Raw genomic sequence first — 17,895 nt, 5'->3', positions numbered from 1 at the left:
TACTAAGGGCAAATACTGTATCCACTTTACCGGTTCTCTGGAATAGTAAGCTCTTAGTATATCTTCAACAAATTGATTAACTTGCTCTGTTTAACATTCGGTTTGGGGATGGTAAGTTGTGCTAAAGCAAAGTTGGGTTCCAATTGCTTCAAATAGGCTTTTCTAGAAATGTGATGTAAATAGAGAGTCGCGGTCGCTAACGATCCATTTAGGCAATCCATGAAGCCTAAAGATTTCATTCACAAAAAATCATGCAATATCTGAAGCTTTGCTGTTGTTCTTGATTGGGATAAGATGAGTGACCTTTGTCAGCATATCCACAATTGCCATGATTGAATTATACCCTCCTTGAATAGAAGGTAAGCCAATTGTGAATTCTATACTAATGAACTTCCATTTCATCTATGGAATGTCAAGTGACTGGAGCTTACCTAGCATTTTGACATGCTCAGCTTTCACTCGCTGGCAACTTAGGCATTCAGTAACATATCTGAGTATGTCATGCTTCAATCGTTTCCAATAGTAACTTTTCCTAATTGCATTAAGAGTTTTTGCTTAGCCAGTATGCCTTGTTATGATAACAGAAATCCTGATGCTTATTTTTCTTATTTTTCTTTGTTTTTTTCTATCCTAATGCATTCAAATCACAAAGCAAATACCTACACTACTCCAACATGCTTTTCCAAATCCAAAAAACAAAAAAGCTACTTGCTAAGGAGATCGAATACCTCTTCAAACTCCCTTGCTTCCTACCTATCTACCTCAAGCACCGGTTCGGGGAAAACGCTTACTTCAATGCTTGATTCAAAGCGCGCAAGTGCTCAAGGATTGAATTCTTTGGTCTCCGCAATGGAACCAAAATGTGGGAGCTTTTGCTCAACCACCAAACCCACGGACCGCTTATTACTTCAAGCGTTCCAAGCTGAGCACTAATGGCTACCTCTCACATAGCCGACACACCATCCATATCTACAGGTGTAGTGAGCTTACCTCCATGCAGATCAAGTTACCTCCTCTCCTGTGAACTCTGATAGCTCAACGATTCAAGTGTAAGCTTCAAGCAAGCTCCATCCTTAAGCTCCACGCTCCAAGCTCCATTGCTGTGAGCAAAAGAAGAGAAGAGAAGAAGAGAGGAGAAGATGGAGAGCTTCTCCTCCCCGGTCCCTCACCCTCACACACTCATTCCCTCACACTCTCACACTCCCTCTCTCAAGCACAAGCTCAAGCAAGCAAGCAAGAAGAAGAAGAAGAAGAAGAAGAAGAAGAAGAAGAAGAGAGCCACTTTTGGCCACATATAAGAATGAGCTTCTCATTCACTTTTCAACTTTATATACAAAACCCTAAATCCCTTTTGGGTGGTCATCCCCTTATCCCTTTTTTTACATGGCCGGCTATGGCCTAGGCCCTTTTTTCCATTGTCCTCCTATCTTCCTAGCTTCCTTTCCACCACCCGTCTACATTTAGACATTGCACGGGTGAGAGCTCGACACACTTAAAATACACTTAAAATAAACCATGGTTCGCCTTGCGCTTTTTTACAATAGTATAGACCCACACTTTTTCTCACATGCCTTTTTCATTGATTTAGGACTTTTATACACTTCTTGTGTTTCTAGATTCTTCTTGGTGCGCCTTCGTCTTCTGTTTCACTTTTGCCTTGGCCTTGTCTTCTACTTTAGATTTTCTAGCTTTTCCACCTTGTTTGTTTGAGGATTAACAACTGCTGCATCTTTCCTCTAAGATAATTATTAATCAAGGTTTTAAGACCCAACCCTAGGTAAGTCAATGCTCGGCTCTACCTAATTTCTCCTGATTAGTGTTTCATTCAATCTCTTGAAAGAAGCTCCCAACTTACCGCGACCACCTATCCGTATGACAGATCCGTCTAGGATCTCACCCACCCACTTTCCACAAACGGTTTTCTTTAGTTTTCTAATTACCTATCACATTAAGTTATGACATATAAAAGTAGCTTCGTTAATTAACCCATTATCATAGGTTCCTTTGCATAATTTTATGACATAACACAAAGATAGGGAAAAATAATCTTTTAGAAAAACATATTTATTTATTATTTTGCAAAAATTATTTACAATGCTTTTCCCCTTCTGCTTATGCAGAAGATAAAACCTCCGTTCATCGGAAAATCCCTTCTATCTGTGCAGAAGAAAGCAAACCCTCCAAGATTTCCGTCCCTTCACTAGTACCGGGGACTCTAGGATCCCATCTTGATTCGCGTGAGGGTCAAGTAGTTCCTAGGAGCGATCAAGAGATTTATGGCTAGAGCCCCCTGGCACTCCCGTCTCCTCTTGCCTAATGGATTCATCACCAAGCGACCTCTCACCATTGGAGCTGGTCCAAAGCTCCTCGTGGTGATACAACACAATCTCCCTTGGAGTAGGGTTCTGCGTCTAGCTGTGGGGGAGGCATAGTGGGATCTTTCCTCTCGTTATCCTGATTATATTTTTACAATTAGATATAATTGCTACAAGCACAATTAATCATTCTTGTGCAACCATCAATACATGCACAAATAAAAAAAAGGAAACGACAGCAAGTGTTTTTAGCATAGGAAGCAGTCCCACCCAATTCTAGGGTTTCTCTTTTAAGGTCCCACCTTATTCTTAGGGTTTTGCTTCCTACTTGCAACTCTTTTTTCCGGATCCGCAAGTTATTTCACGAATCTGAAGTTTATTTTATCCTTATGAAAACTTGGTATTTTTTCCCTAAAAGATAATATGGGCATTTATACGTATGGCAGGCAATTCATGCGCTGCCCTGCCCTAACCTATACTTAGCAGGATTTCAAATGCTTTTCCAAGTCTGTGTAGACATTAGAATTTGTATCGACAAATTCTTATCAACATTGAATAAGTCTTACAGACTTTCGATATTTATTTAATTTCCTAATGCTGATAGTTTCAAGGTTGTCAAGTATTTCAAGTTGTTTTGACTTCAACATCCTTGATATTAAAGGTAAGGTTTTCTCATTGATTCATATGTGGGTTGACTCATGATATTGATGCTCTTGCTAATGTTACCATTAATATTAACATTATGTGTGTTTTCAGTAAAAAAATAATATTTATTTTATTTTACTCGTATTCTATGGTTTAATCGATGATGTTTGACCATTTGTTGAACTTTCAACATTATCTAAGAAGATCAATTTTTATTTAGCTATGTCATAAATGCAATGCTAATTGTTTTTTTGTAAACTTCATTCTAAGTAATGTAAAAATCATAAGTGTAATTTTTCTTTCATCTTTCAGACATCGAATTATATTACTACGCACTTAATTCATGCGTGTCTAGTATATATTTTTGTATATAATTTTCTGTTGATTTAATGTATTGATTATTTCATGATATTATCTAAATGATTTTCTATAAATTATTATAAGACTTATATGTGTCTATTTATTATTAGAAAAATGAAATAAAGATAGTCACTTTTAGGAAAAAATTATAAAATATTTCCTTTCGTAACATCGTCTATCTTTTTTTAGTTATTATAATCACATGCATCATTAATGAAATAACAATAAAAATATCACGAAATAAACCATAATTATGATATTTTTTTCATGATAGGTATATAATCCTTTTTCAAGTGAAAGAGACTTTTCACTAAATAGTTTATTATTATATTACTTAGGCCATTTTCTTAAGCGACAGTTTATATGCATTTTCTTTAAAATGCATTTATAATCCTTTAAAGCCAAATATAGCGATAAGCTGATAAATAATTATTTTTTTCGAAACCGATGAGATGTTACCTCTATCAGGTTTGTAGTAATGGGGGTTTCGTCAATTCCTACCAGATCATTTTCTCCATCGACCACGTTTCTTGCTTCTTTTGCTTCAAATGGGCTTCTTGAATTTTTGTGACCTCGTTGAGCCATGGATGTTAGATGAAATTAACGTGATAGCTCAAGAAGAGTTGGTGGTTGTCTAGAAAAATTTTGCCAACATTTTGCTTAGCGATATGACTGTATGGAAGAAAGGCATAACAAGGGGTAGAGAAAATGAAAATGAGGTAGAATAGGGGTATTTTCCTTCTTCACAAGGCTCAAGCTAGAATGGAAAATAGATGTAGAGAAAATTTTTCATGATCAAGAGGTTTTCCTTCTTGCCTTCTTTGTGAAGAAGAGGGGTTGTATTTATAGCTATGAGGGGGACACATGCAGTTACTCATTCTTTTGGCTACTTGTCAAGAGTTAAGTAAGCTTGATAAAAAATATTTTTTGATTGCCTACTTGTTGGATGGTGGCATGGGGATGATTTTTAAATGCTTTCTCTCTCTCCAAGCATAAAAAAGGTCATAATTTTTGGCATATTTTTTCAAAAACGTCTTTTTTTCATTAAAATGACTTCATCTGGTAGTTTTTGGCCAAGTTACCTCATGACCTATCTAGTTTATAAAGTCATGCCATACTCTTTGATACTTAACTTACTCAATATCATGCTTGTTCTTGTGCATTCTTTGTCTACCGATTAAGTTTTTTGCGATCTGTCTTGCCATTGCAAAATCAATGCGATCTTTGATGCATTAAATGGAATCGAGAATGTTAAATCAAATATAATGCAGAAAATATTATGATCAAGCCGTTGTAATATTATTTATGATACGTATTTGCTTTTTTGTTGGTTGGGTTCATTGAGGCGTCTTCTTGTGTCAGATTGCAAAATTGATTTAATGCAAGATTTGATATTACATGCGATCACTTATGTGATAACTCAACAAGTAATTTTTAAAACATTTCAAGCCTGAATTTGTTTTATGAAGTGTTATGGTAGGAATATTACACGGATCCTCCAGCCCTGAACTAAGTGCATAAAGTTATTGGCTATCCCCTTACATAAATAGCAAGGGATGTTCGATGAATATGATGATAAATGATCCTATGCATCCATGACAGAATAGGAAGGTAAGCAATCTCCATCTGACTCATAATCCATACTAATTAGCTATGGCCAACATAGGACGTATCGGCAAGAAATCCCCAAAGTAGCCATGAGCTGATATTAGAAGGAAATTGTAAGAGCACCCCAGGACCACAATTGAAAAATATATTCTCAACAAAAGCATAATTAGCTAGAAAATCTGTAAATTGATTCCATTGTGTTGGGGAATAAGTTGGCAAGTGACTACCTCAAAAATATCTATCATATCCAAGGCTGCTCGGTGGTATATTCCCAAAATAGGATCCCTCACAGTATAGGTCCCATTCAATTCATTGATCACTAGATGTGAGTCACCTTTCACCAATAATTGACAGATACTACCATGTTGGCCTTCATTCAGGTCCCATGATTAATGCCTTGTATTTTGCCATGTTATTCATAAAAGTAGTGCCAAGATATGCTCCCATTTTCATAACAACTTTGTGCCGAGGATCTTTAATGACCATATTAACACTTGTATGCTTAGCAAGCCCTCTAGAAGCTTTGTCAAAATATAAAGTATAGACCCAATCTTCATTGATAGACCATGCACAATATCTCCTTCCTTGGTGCACTCTATAGGGACACTCATAAGAATCCTTTAACAATGGTAGCATTAGACCTTAATATCCCACATGAGAGATCCGTCTTGCCACTCAATAATCTGATAATCGTTACTCCACCACATCACTTGACCATGGTGATAACATTGCTCTAAATATGGATGGTCAAGATAAGGAATGATTCTTCCCATCCGATATTGTCTTGGTACCTACTACAAGTTAAAGTTGAATCCTAAAGAACCTGCATAGGCACCAAGCCCACAATGTCAATCCTTACATATAGTAAGGCTTCAATTGATTGAAGTTTACCTTATTTTTAAACTCTATCCTCTACAAGTCTACCAAAAGGGCTGTAGAGCCATTCTTTCCTATACATATTTTTTTAATGGCCCATCCAATTTGGGTTTTAGTTTACCAGGAAAGAGCTTGCGACGAGCATCATAGTACAATACCAACAACTGACCCTTTACAAATTTATATTTCTTAGCGTGAAGGTCATGAAATGCTTTCATTCTCTTATTCCCTTGAATTTCATCAAGATGTACACGAGAAATAAATCTTTCCTGCAATGCTTCTACCTCACCCAACAAATGATTGAGAGCAAATCACACAGTGGGTAACTCTATTTCCAAATTATGGTAAGACACACTCTTTCCCATATACTAGCTTTTGAACGGGGTGTAGCCTGTAGCTCTCTTTAAATGTCATATTGTAAGCCCAAACCGCCACATATAATTTCTTATCCCAATCTCGATTACTTTCAAACACTATTTTGGATAAGATCCCTACAAGCTGTTTATTCGTACTCTCGACTTGACCATTTGCTTGTGGATTATATGGGATGGTTTTATTTTGTTTAATATTCAAAGCTTTCGTTAAGACTACTATAATCTTATTTAGAAAGTGTGTCCCTCGGTCAAACACTAACTCCTTAAGTGGATCAAAATAGTAAACAATTTTCTCCATATAATAAAAATGGTCATCTCCTTAGCATTATCCTTCATCGTTGCTCAAGCTTCAGACCACTTCAAAAAGTAGTTCGTCGGTACAATGATATAATGCTTCCGCATAGTCGATGAAGGGTGTATTAGTCCAATAAAACAGATACCCCATTTTATGAGAGGTAACATAACTAAATAGGATTCAATAGCCACTTACGATTCTCCTTGGAATCACGTCTTTGACAGACATCATGGCACTTAACATGATTGAAAGTATCCTAGAAAATTGATGGCTACTAATATCTAGCACGTAGAGCTTTTTGAGCAGTAAGTCATGCAGCAAAATGTCCCCCACACATGTTGAATCATGGCACTCCTCAAGAATAAATGGTTCCTCATCAAGTACTACACATTGACGATAAATCTCATCCATATCTTTTTGATGCAAGACACCCGCTATAATCGAAAAGCGTAGTGCTTGTTGCTTAATCTTTTTCTTCTCAGACTTTAATAGACTAGCCCCAAACTCTCTTGTAGATAGATAATGCCTTATAGATACATACTAGGAAGTGATGGAAGTTGTATCAATTTTTAATAAACCTTCGATGTCACTTCCTTCGGCCAAAATTTCCTTTGGCTCCCTGAAATCTGCAAGACATTTCACAATGCCTTGGAGCTTTGGTGGCTTACTCCTAATCTCATAATCAAACTCCTGCAAAGTGATTAACCACTTTGCTAAATGATCAGGTGGTTGCAACTTGTTCTCATCAACTATCTAAGTCCTTCCGCCTTCATAAAAAATACCACCTTCTCATAGAGAATATAGTGCCTAAATTTATTTGTTGCGAAAACCATTCGAAGGCATAATTTTTCCATATAAGTATAATTAACCTTAGATAACCCCAATTTATGGCTAGCAAAGGCAATTGGATGATACAATTTCTCTTCCCAAATTTGGGCTAAATAGTAGCTAATACTATGCATTGTTGCTTTGCTAAAAATATATAAAAGACCTCATCTCTTTTGGGTGCTTTTAGGATTGGCGCTTTTGCTAGTTCTTACTTTACATCCTCAAAAGATACTTGTCAAGTTTCACTCCAATTAAATAGATAGTTAAAACATAATAAGTTTGTCAATGGCAATGTTCTTTCTACCAATGCATTGATAAATTTTTGATAATATCCCACTGATAATAGAAAAAGGATTGCCAAGAAAGAAGGTAAAAGCTAAAAAAGAGGCACCAAAGCCGATGGAAAGACCAAAGGAGAGAATGGTTTGGTGCGAGAAGAGAACTTTGGCTAATTATCATGACTTTGATTTAGCAAGTTCCCTTTGCGAAGTCAAACCATACGTGAATACATTGAAATTGATTAAACTTTCTCTAGGAGTACGCAAGGAATTCAAGAAAATCTTGCGTATAGGGTATATAGTAGAACCTTTGGGCATAGCCAGAGTGGGGGAAGATTGGTTCAATCATGCTGAAAAGCATTGCCCTAGGGTTCCAGCATATGTGGATGGAATATTAGTGGAGTACGCTATCGTGGACACTGGATCCTCCGTCAATATCATAAGTTCAGACTTGATGGAGAGGTTAGTTCTAGAGATCCAAAAAAACGGTTCCACACTTCAGGATGGTTAATGATAGTCTAAGACAACCAGAAGGTTGCATTACTAAGGTCCATGTTACAATTGCGAGCATGGAATGCTATATGGACTTTAGGGTGATAAGGTTTGCAAGACGTCCTAGCTATTGAGTTTTGCTAAGCAGGCCATGGATTCTATGGATAGACTGTCGAGTCGATATACTCGCTGGTCGAGTGATTCTAGGTAGAGGTACCAATCGTGTAATAGTAGATGCTTACCTTGAGTCTCCTCAGAGTGAGAGAGCTCCATTATCCTCTACATAACTAGAAACTGTAGATGATCCGTTTGGTAGTGAGATGTCATTGAGTGATGGATCTAAGGAAGGGTCCACTACAGAGGATATTTATCAGATAACCTTGAATGAGCCGATAGAGCCTCATGATCAAATAAGAGACACTGACATTATTGAGTTGGATCTTGGTACGCTAAATGATTCGCAGCCAATTAAATTAGGGTCCATGCTCAGTTCGGAAGAAAGAGAGGATTATGTGTCCTTAATTCGAGAGTTCCACGATATCTTTGCTTGGAGCTATGACAAACTTCGGGGTATTCCTCCCAGTTTAGCTATGCATACTATTCCTGTAAAGGAAGGTACCCGCCCTGTACGTTAGAAAGTAAGGCGTATGCCTTTTGAATTAAGGGACGGGTTGTATGAGGAACTACATAAGTTGTGTAAAGCAGGTTTGATCTTCCTTGTTCAACATACATAATGGTGTTCACCAGTAGTGATCAGGAAGAAGAAGAATAATCAAATCCGTCTTTGTGTAGACTTTAGAGAGTTGAATAAGAAGACTATTAAAGATTACTACCCATTGCTGTTTATTGATCAAATTTTGGATCAACTAGCGGATAGGAAAATCTATTCATTTATGGACTGCTTTGCAGGGTATAACCAAATGGCAATTGCTGAGCAAGACAAGCTAAAAATGGCATTTATTATAGTCTTCGGTACCTTTGCGTACCATATGATGGCATTTGGGTTGTGTAATGCACCTCTTTCACGGCAAAGAATAGTCGATAAGACCTTTGGTGACATCTCCCCAGAGGAGTTGAAAGTATTCATTGACAATCTGGGGGCAACCATCGTAAGGGATAGATAGTTGATCATTTTGCGGAAGTGTTTTGAGCATTGCAGACAATTTTTCATAGCTCTTAATCCATGGAAGTGCATCTTTGGAGTCCCTTATGGGCTCTTTTTAGGCCATGTGGTCAGCTCTGTAGGGATTGCGACTGATCCTGAAAAGATCACGATCATAGTCGCCATGAGTTCACCATGTACTTCCAAAGGAAGTGCATAGCTTTTTGTCATCATCAGTAGGGTATTATTGGAGGTATATAACTGCCTTGGCAAAAAGAACGTTCCTACTGACCAATCTATTTTCCTTTAACTTTTAGTTTACATGGAGTGATGTTTGCAAAGTAGCTTTTGATGATGTGAAGCAGGAGCTTGCCAAAGCGCATGTTTTAAGAGCACCAAAAAGGGGTGAAAGGTTCTATATATTTTCAATAGCAACCATGTATAGTATTAGCTGCTGCTGTTTGGCCTAACTTTGGGAGGAAAAGTGGTATCATCTGATAGCTTTTGCTGGGGATCGGAAGTTGGGCATATCAGAAATTAACTACACCTATATGGAGAAGTTGTGCCTTGCGATAGTATTTGCGACCAAAAAGTTCAGGCACTAGGGTGGTTTTTTATACGAAGGTGGAAGGACTTCGATTGTTGTTGAATAAGTTTCAGCCGCCTGACCGTTTAGCAAAGTGGTTAATCACTTTGTAGGAATTTGATTATGAGATTAAGAGCAAGCCGCCAAAGCTTGAGGGCATTGTATAGTGTCTTGTGGATTTCAGAGAGCCAAAAGAGGTCTTGATTGAAGGAAGTAACATGGAGACTTTGTTCAAGATTGATACGGCATCTATTCTACTGCTGTAACATATTATCTTTCTATGAGAGAGACTGGAGCTGGGTTATCAAAATCAAAAAAGAGGAAGATTAAACAATAGGCATTGAAATTTTCTTTGATCGTAGGTACATTATATTGGTAGGGTGTTGATGATATTTATCGCCGATGTGTGATGCTTGACAAGGTTCCCTTTATTTTGGAAGAGTGCCATGACTCCGCTTGTGGAGAGCACTTTGCTGGGTGGTTAATGACACAGAAAGCTTTAAGAGCTGGATATTGGTGGCCCTCCATCTTCCAAGAGTCCTTTGAGTATGTTAAGAGATGTGATACCTATCAAAGGCATGACAACAGAGAGAATAGGAAGCGTCCACTTACGCCTATCATGGCTATCCTTCCATTTGAGAAGTGGGGCATTGACTTTGTGGGTCCTATTACCTTGTCGTCTACTACTCAGAAGAGGTATAATATAGTAGCAATTGATTACTTTAGAAAGTGGTTAGAAGCACGGGCAACAAGGCAGGACAATGCAAAAGAGACTGCCAGTTTTCTACTTGAGCAAATTATCTGCCATTTTGGTCCGCCAAAGGAAATAGTATCGGACCATGGAACTCACTTTTTAAATAAAGTGATTAGAAGTCTGATTGAAGCTTGGAAAATCAAGCATAACAAGACGACCTTGTATAATTCGCAAGCAAATGGACAAGTCAAAAGTACCTATAAGCAGCTTGTGGGTATCCTATCCAAGATAGTCTCCGAAAAGAAGTGGGACCGGGATACAAAATTATATGTGGCGGTTTGGGCGTATAATACGATGTTTAAACGAGCCACTGGCCACACCCCATTCAAATTAGTTTACGGGGAGGAGTGTGTCTTGCCCTTAGAAATTGAGTTGCCGACCATTAGATTCGCAATCAATCATTCTCTGGGTGATAAAGATGCCCTATTTGAGTGGTTTACAACTATAGCCCACTTGGACGAGCTCAAATTGCAGAGTTTGTTGCACCAGGAGGTAGCTAAACATTGGATGAAATGGTTGCATGATTTGAAAGTGAAGAAATATACTTTTAAAAAGGGGCAGTTAGTTCTATATTACAATGTGCATAGGGAGCTATTTCGAGGAAAGTTAGAACCTTGACGGGATGGCCCTTAGAAGATAGTTCGGATAGGTAAAAATAAGTCCACACTTCTATTAGCTGATCTAGAAGGGCTGGCATTTAAGAATAAGGTTAATCTTAATAAGATTAAACCTTATTATTTCTAAATATGCTAACGCGCTTAATGCATTGCAGGTCCATGCTGGGGTTGATTTGAGACCTGTAGGGAAGCTTAAATTGGTTGATGGGGTGGTTAATTCCTTGTTTGGAGCACCCATATCTCGAGCAAATATATCATCAGGGGAGGCTTATCTGGTGGAGCGTGGGGTATAAAGTAATTGAGCAAGAAGACAATACCTTTGTGTGGGAAACTAAAGTTTTCTACCATCACTGCTTACAAATCTTGACAAGCATCCCTGTTGAGTTTAATGAAGAAGGTGCGATGGAGCCATCATTTCATCCTTTAAATATGTTGAACTTTGATTATCATAATTACGAATAGGAGAGTTCTTGATAGCTGGTTGTGTAAACCCATTATGGCCGTATACATTATACTTTGATGGAGCATCGAGGGGCCCTAATAGGAAAGGATGTATGGGAGAAGTTATCTGAGATCCTCGATGTAGAGTTACAATGAAATTAGCTACTTATGTTGGGGTAGGATTTACTAACAACATGGCGGAGTATAAAGCCCTGATTATGGGATTGAATATTGCTAAGAAAGGTGGCATTAGGCGGTTGTTAATAAAAGGGGATTCCCAGTTGATCTTAAATCAGCTCAATGGTACATATACAGTCCGAAATCCTCTCCTTTTTATGTATCATCGAACTGCTATAACCCTACTTGATGAAATTGAGAGCATATCTCTTCAGCTGATTCCACGTTACTGGAATCAATTTGTGGATTCCTTAGCTAATTTTGCTTATGAAGAGGATCTCTTTTTCAACTGTGGTCCTAGTCCAGATGTTGCTATTGATACTGAGACAGGACCTGGTCGCTTGTTGGGGATGTTATCAGACCACGTGTTATATGACAGATGATGGTTGATATGGGTAATGCAAAGAGTAGCCGAGACCCATCTACCACTATTATCCTAGACCCATAGGATGATCCGACGACATGTTATGTGTACGCCTCTTGCTATATATGCAAGAGGTATGGCCATAACTTGATGCATTTAGTTTAGGGTTGAGAGCCCTATTTTTCCCCTTGGAATGGAGTGTATTTGCGCATATTTGCCTTTTTCCAAGGAGGGATCTCTATGAGCTGTTTTGTTTGATTCCGTTAGGCCAAGAGGGCCACTTGCTTTAAGTAGTTAATGTCTGATTTATTTAGGCCAAGAGGGCCAGTTGTTTTCAAGTTTTAATAATCTATTTCTTTTGGCCAAGAGGGCCAATTAGTTTGTAGTGACATGTGCTATTTCTTTAGGCCAAGAGGGCCCTACCTCTATTTGGTGCAGGTATATTTAAAGCTTTTTTGTTTTAGTGAAAGCACCATACAGGTTGAAGAAGTCGCTGGAGGGAGCCATTGCTACGAAGAAGCTTCTTGTGGCCATTCGAGGTGGTTTCGTCCCCTTTTCAAGCTTTTTTCCTGAAGCAATTAATGATATATGTGCGTATAAGGGTTACTTTCTTTTCTTGTTGGGGATTGACAATCAAGGCATGAAGTCCCAAGTTTAGGTTAGGTATGTCTGGGGGAGGTCTGAGTAGTCATTGCCTCTTGCAAGGCATTGCCAAGCATTGAAAGACCTATTTTAGAAGGAAGTTCTAGTGGCCCTGTTCTATTGACCTGCTAGGCGATTGTTCTAGGAGTTCCTATTAATTGTGAGGTAGTTAGAGAGGCCTACTAAAATAATAATGGAAAGAGACAAAACCATAAAGATCTGAAAGACAATATATGAATATACGGAGGTGTGTAAAAAGGGGTTAGAACCCTTTTAAAAAAAATTAGAAAAGGAAAGAAAGAAAAATCCTTGAGCTGTTGTTTATCGCCTTGCGAAGGCTTGGTAGGTTTTTGGGGATGAGCAAGACCCGGGGCCAATGCCTTGTCTTCCTAGGGGTGGCATCTAGTAGGAAAATAAAGAAAATGAAAGAAGGTTGGAGCAAAAATAAAAGTGAGCATTAGAAAAGGATTAAGTGTCGCCTTGCGAGGGCTTGGTAGGCTCTTGGGTTCTAAGACAGGACCTGAGGCCGATGCCCTGTTCTCCTTGGGTCACTACGCTCAGCTCCCTCCTTTTTACACGCTTAAGTATGGAAAATAAGAGGCTAAAGACCCAATGTGCTAAAAGAAACTATTTGTTGATGAGGCTATAGGAGTTCTCGCCTAGGAGGAGCTCTTGGTTGAGTTGTCCTTAGTTAGGTAGGTAGTTCAGACCACCACTTAGGATGACTTCTTTGATAGTTCTTTTTAGCTTGGCTGTGTTGGAGCAGTTGGTTAGTGACTACCTTTGAGCTTTCTATCAGATTATGCTGGACCTACTCCTCATGCATTTCATGCCTTGCTTTTTGTCAGGGAGTAGGGTAGAAGCTATGATGCGTTGTGTATTTTTTGTATCAACTTGCTGCTCCTTTTTGTTGTTTATGTGCAGATCTATTCCTGGGATTCGACAGGCTGAGTTGCTCTATCCCCGTGGTCGCCAATGACAGATGGTTTTAGATACGGAGAAGTGCTTAAAAATAGCCAAAAATTATGAATATTAGGGGAAAAATAGACTTCATCGAAGGCAGCGGTGGCAATTAGTACAATTTTAAGCGACAAGTCCCTAAAGCGCTAGTGCTTATTTTCATGGAAATCAAACGGTGGCAGATGGCTGAGCTAGAGTTTTCCTACATGTACAACGACATCACGAATCCAATGCGTCTTAGATCTCCATTCCGAGGTCATTTAATCCCCCATTTAATCTCCACAAGGTTTGGGGTTGTGAAGCATCTATTAGATCAAGAAGCCAAGAAGAGCATGACGGGGCCCAAGTTTGTAGATTTCGATGCCATGGAGCCACTTGTCTAGACGAATCTCGAATCCGATGTCATTTGCCCCCCTCAAAACTGAAAAATCCATTTGATCAGAAGTGTGAATGCAAAAAAGCATGAACCAGATATTTTGGGTATTTAGCTTAAAGATCTTAATTAAGAGCTTAAGGGCAAGAAATGCCCATGAAATGAAACAATTGGGGGGGGGGGGGGGGGCGCCAGTTTTTTGCGCCCCCTCTTTTCTCCCCTCATGATGCATTTTCTGATCGGTAGAGTGGAGAGGAATGCTCCTGGGCCTGAAATGCTTCTATCCTTTGCCCTCCATCACCACAAATAGATAAAGATATTATGCACTAAATCAAGAGAACAAAAACCAATCTTTCTCTCTCCTCCCTCTCTCTCCTGTATAGAGGCATTTCGTGTGCAAGAAATTAAGAAGAAGAGGGGCTGAAGAATGCTTGTCCGGTTGTGATCGGGGATTGCTTCAAGATGAAGTGAAGGCTGAGAAAAGAGGTTCAGCAGTAAAGATTGGTTGCTGGTTGGTCCATGGGCTACTCAGAATAATCATTAAAAAACCTACAACATGCAAGACAGTATGCTTTAATTTTACAAAGAAATTTGATTGTTTTTGTTGTTTCATGGTCCAAATGTTGTTCATATGCAGTGAAATTTTGTTTGCACCTTATTTGCATCGTGATTGAAGGCTGTAACTACAGAAATATAGAACCCATAATGATTTAGAGTCGTTATTAATTCTTTAAAACCTTTAAAATATCATTTTCAATGGAAATTAGTGGTTTTTTTTATTTTGAGTTGGAGAAAAGGGATGGAAATGGAATAAAATCAGAGAAAATGTTAAGTTTCAGTCAAGATAATAAGCCAATACAAATAAATCAAAAAATACCTATTTTTTATGAATAATAAATAGAAAAATAGTAAAAAAAAAGAAAATTGGGGTTTTCGCGCTAAAAAAATATGGGAAAAATAAGACGAGGTTGGAGCATGAGGTCAAGCCTTAGTTTGGCCTTGTCTTTGTGTTATAGTCCGTGTTGATCACTTTTTACATACAAAAATGATACAAAACAACCATTTATACCTATGCCACTGCAGTAACACCTAAACGATGAGGGCAGGATGAAGGTTGTGTGACGATCTAATTGCTAAAAAGATACAAATTTTGATTTTCCTCTTTGTGCATAGCATTTAGGGATTGTTCCATAGCACGAAAGTTTCGGTGCTAGTCCCTAAAGTAGCACAGCATGTAACGATTAGTTTGAATTCATGAAAGGGCTGTTTTTCATACCTCACATGACTCGTTTTTTATCATAAAATGGTTGTGCACAATCGTCATACACCTTGCATTAAGCATGCCATGTGGTATCACCTAGAATGCATTGCACTTGTTTGATAAACTTTGACCAACGCTGAGAGGACAGGAAACCCAAGCTGTAGGGTTAGATGGGTGCTTCAGAAATCCAAACATATTTGAGGATATAATAATGTAGAACGAAGCGTTTGTCTGTATGAGTAATTTTAACAATGCCTTTAAAGTACTGACATAAAGAAACTAAGGTAAGCGTTTTAATTTGAAACTTTAGGGTTAATAACTTTATAAAGAACCTTTATTTAAAACCCTAGACACATAAAAGCTATAACTCCAAACTCATTTTCACTTTCATTCTCCACTTCCCTACACTTGTGCTCTCCTTCCTTCTCTCTTTGTGTGCCATGGCTACCACTCTTGCCTTCGCCACATGGCTCAGCTCCACACACTATGCTCACATAGGGGACCAGATATACCCTAGGTTTGCATGACCTTGAGTCTAGAGAGCTCGCTTTTTGTTGTAGACCCTGAATCTAGTATACTAGTATCGTTTTGTGATGCAGTGAACCCTCTCACTTGCTCTATTCCCGACTCCACTCTCAGGTGTGTCCCCATGGATTTTTTGTATAGTTTGTGTGCTGGATCTAGCCATGCAAAGGTCATAAGTCAAGCCCTGGTGCATGTGGGGCAACATATCTGTGCTAGAGCAGTGTCCACCTCGTCACACGACCATGTCATGATGGATCTCATTGTGAGGGATACTGCCTTTTCCATATATGTTATGTGCACTGAGGTGCAAGAGTATAGTGACGAGGACATCGATGCACCCTCTCAGCCACAACTAGAGTATTTTGAGAGGGAGCCTGAGGAGATTACTCTCGATCTGAGTGTTGAGGTAGCACAGAGCTTGGCCATTGTGCACCCACCTCCCTGCCTTGATGAGATGCCCATGACCGAAGAGCCACCCCTCGCTTCTATCCATGCTATCACCATCGAGGGGGTGGAATATCTACTCATGCAGGATGTGCTAGAGTTGTTGGAGCTAAGGGAAGAAGAACTATACTATATCATGGTGCGTGATGCACCTAGTGATTTCATAGATTTTGATTTACAGGATGCCCCAGCACATGCTGATGAGGTGGCTCATTATGATGGCACAAGCATCGATGACATCTCTGCCATTGTGAGCATCCAAGAGCAGATTGAGGATGCGATGCCATACTATCAGATCTCTGATGAGGAGTTTGAGCAGTTGCAGGAAATCCTTTTTGGTCCTCGACCCGACTATGCAGTGCCTACCCGGGAGAGAGACGAGGGTGGCCTAGTGGCAGGAGCAGACCTGGATGCTTCATTATTGTTGAGAATCAGCAATCACACTCAAACAACCTCTTTGTATGGAATCTCAGGATCAAGGATATGCAGGCAGTCTGAATCCCATAAGCACAGTGACATAAAGTGCTACATCCCGTTTCCTATATAACAATGTACTTGGTACATCAGTTGAACACAACAGAATATCATATGAATGCAATGGCATGATGATGTTTTATCTTCTTCAGTTAATCTCTTACTTATTGTCAGTTTGTTAGTCATTGTCTTCTTGTCAGTTAGTGCTTGTAATGTCAATATGAGTTTGTTCTTCACCTACCATCCTCCATAGCTTTGCATTGCCATGCTCTAGATCCGTGTTTCTCAACATGGTATCAGAGCGGGTTGAGCATGGCTAAGCTCTCCTCTGCTCTCTCTCAGTCCCTCTTCAACTCTAGGTAGCTCAGCTTGGGTACATGACTTCATCTTCAACTTCATTCTCATCTTGGACTGCTTGGCAGCCATAGCCACCCTGCACCCTGCCTGCTTCAAGCTCCTGGATCTCTGTCCACAGGTCATATCTTGTTGTGACTCCTTCTAGGAAAGTATTCCTATGCTTCCATAGCTCCTCTGTGTCAACTCAGAACTCAACATTGCCCTAACCACAGCTCAGCATTGCTCAAATTCTTAATCTCTGTTTTTTGGTCCACCATAGCCAGATTTGACCTGCCCACCTTTGAGCACTCCAATCTCATCATAGAAGCTGAATCAGCTTTCGATTCCTTCTGGGGGATTGCTCTACACCTCAAGGTGCTGCAGCGTGGCACCATACACGACGACATTGGAGTCCATACACGACGGCATTGAAGAAATCGACAGATCTGGCCGAAATCAGCGCCCGTCTCTGATTTTCGATTCTGCCCGCCTGCACGCGACGTGATCTGGTCGATTGCTATGGGGCTTTGGTAGAGCATCATGAGAGCTACATTTTCATAAAAAAAGTTTTGAAAATGGTCAATCACAGCTCCCACAATCTGTAAAAAACCAGGGCTGCCTCAGAAACCCTAAAAGTCAGCCATAGCCAAAACCTTGAAAGCTTCATTTTTTTTTCAATTTCTCACTCCTCCAAGCTCACTGAAGGCCCTGCCACTCTGATCCACTGTGTCACTGAAGTTCCCAGCAAGATTTGCCTTCCAAGCTAGC

This window comes from Lygodium microphyllum, chromosome 17 (genome assembly GCF_053477565.2).
Source record: "Lygodium microphyllum isolate KBCC chromosome 17, Lygodium_microphyllum_v1.1.10, whole genome shotgun sequence".
In the NCBI taxonomy this organism is placed as follows: Eukaryota; Viridiplantae; Streptophyta; class Polypodiopsida; order Schizaeales; family Lygodiaceae; genus Lygodium; species Lygodium microphyllum.
Note: the sequence above shows the minus strand (reverse complement) of the source record.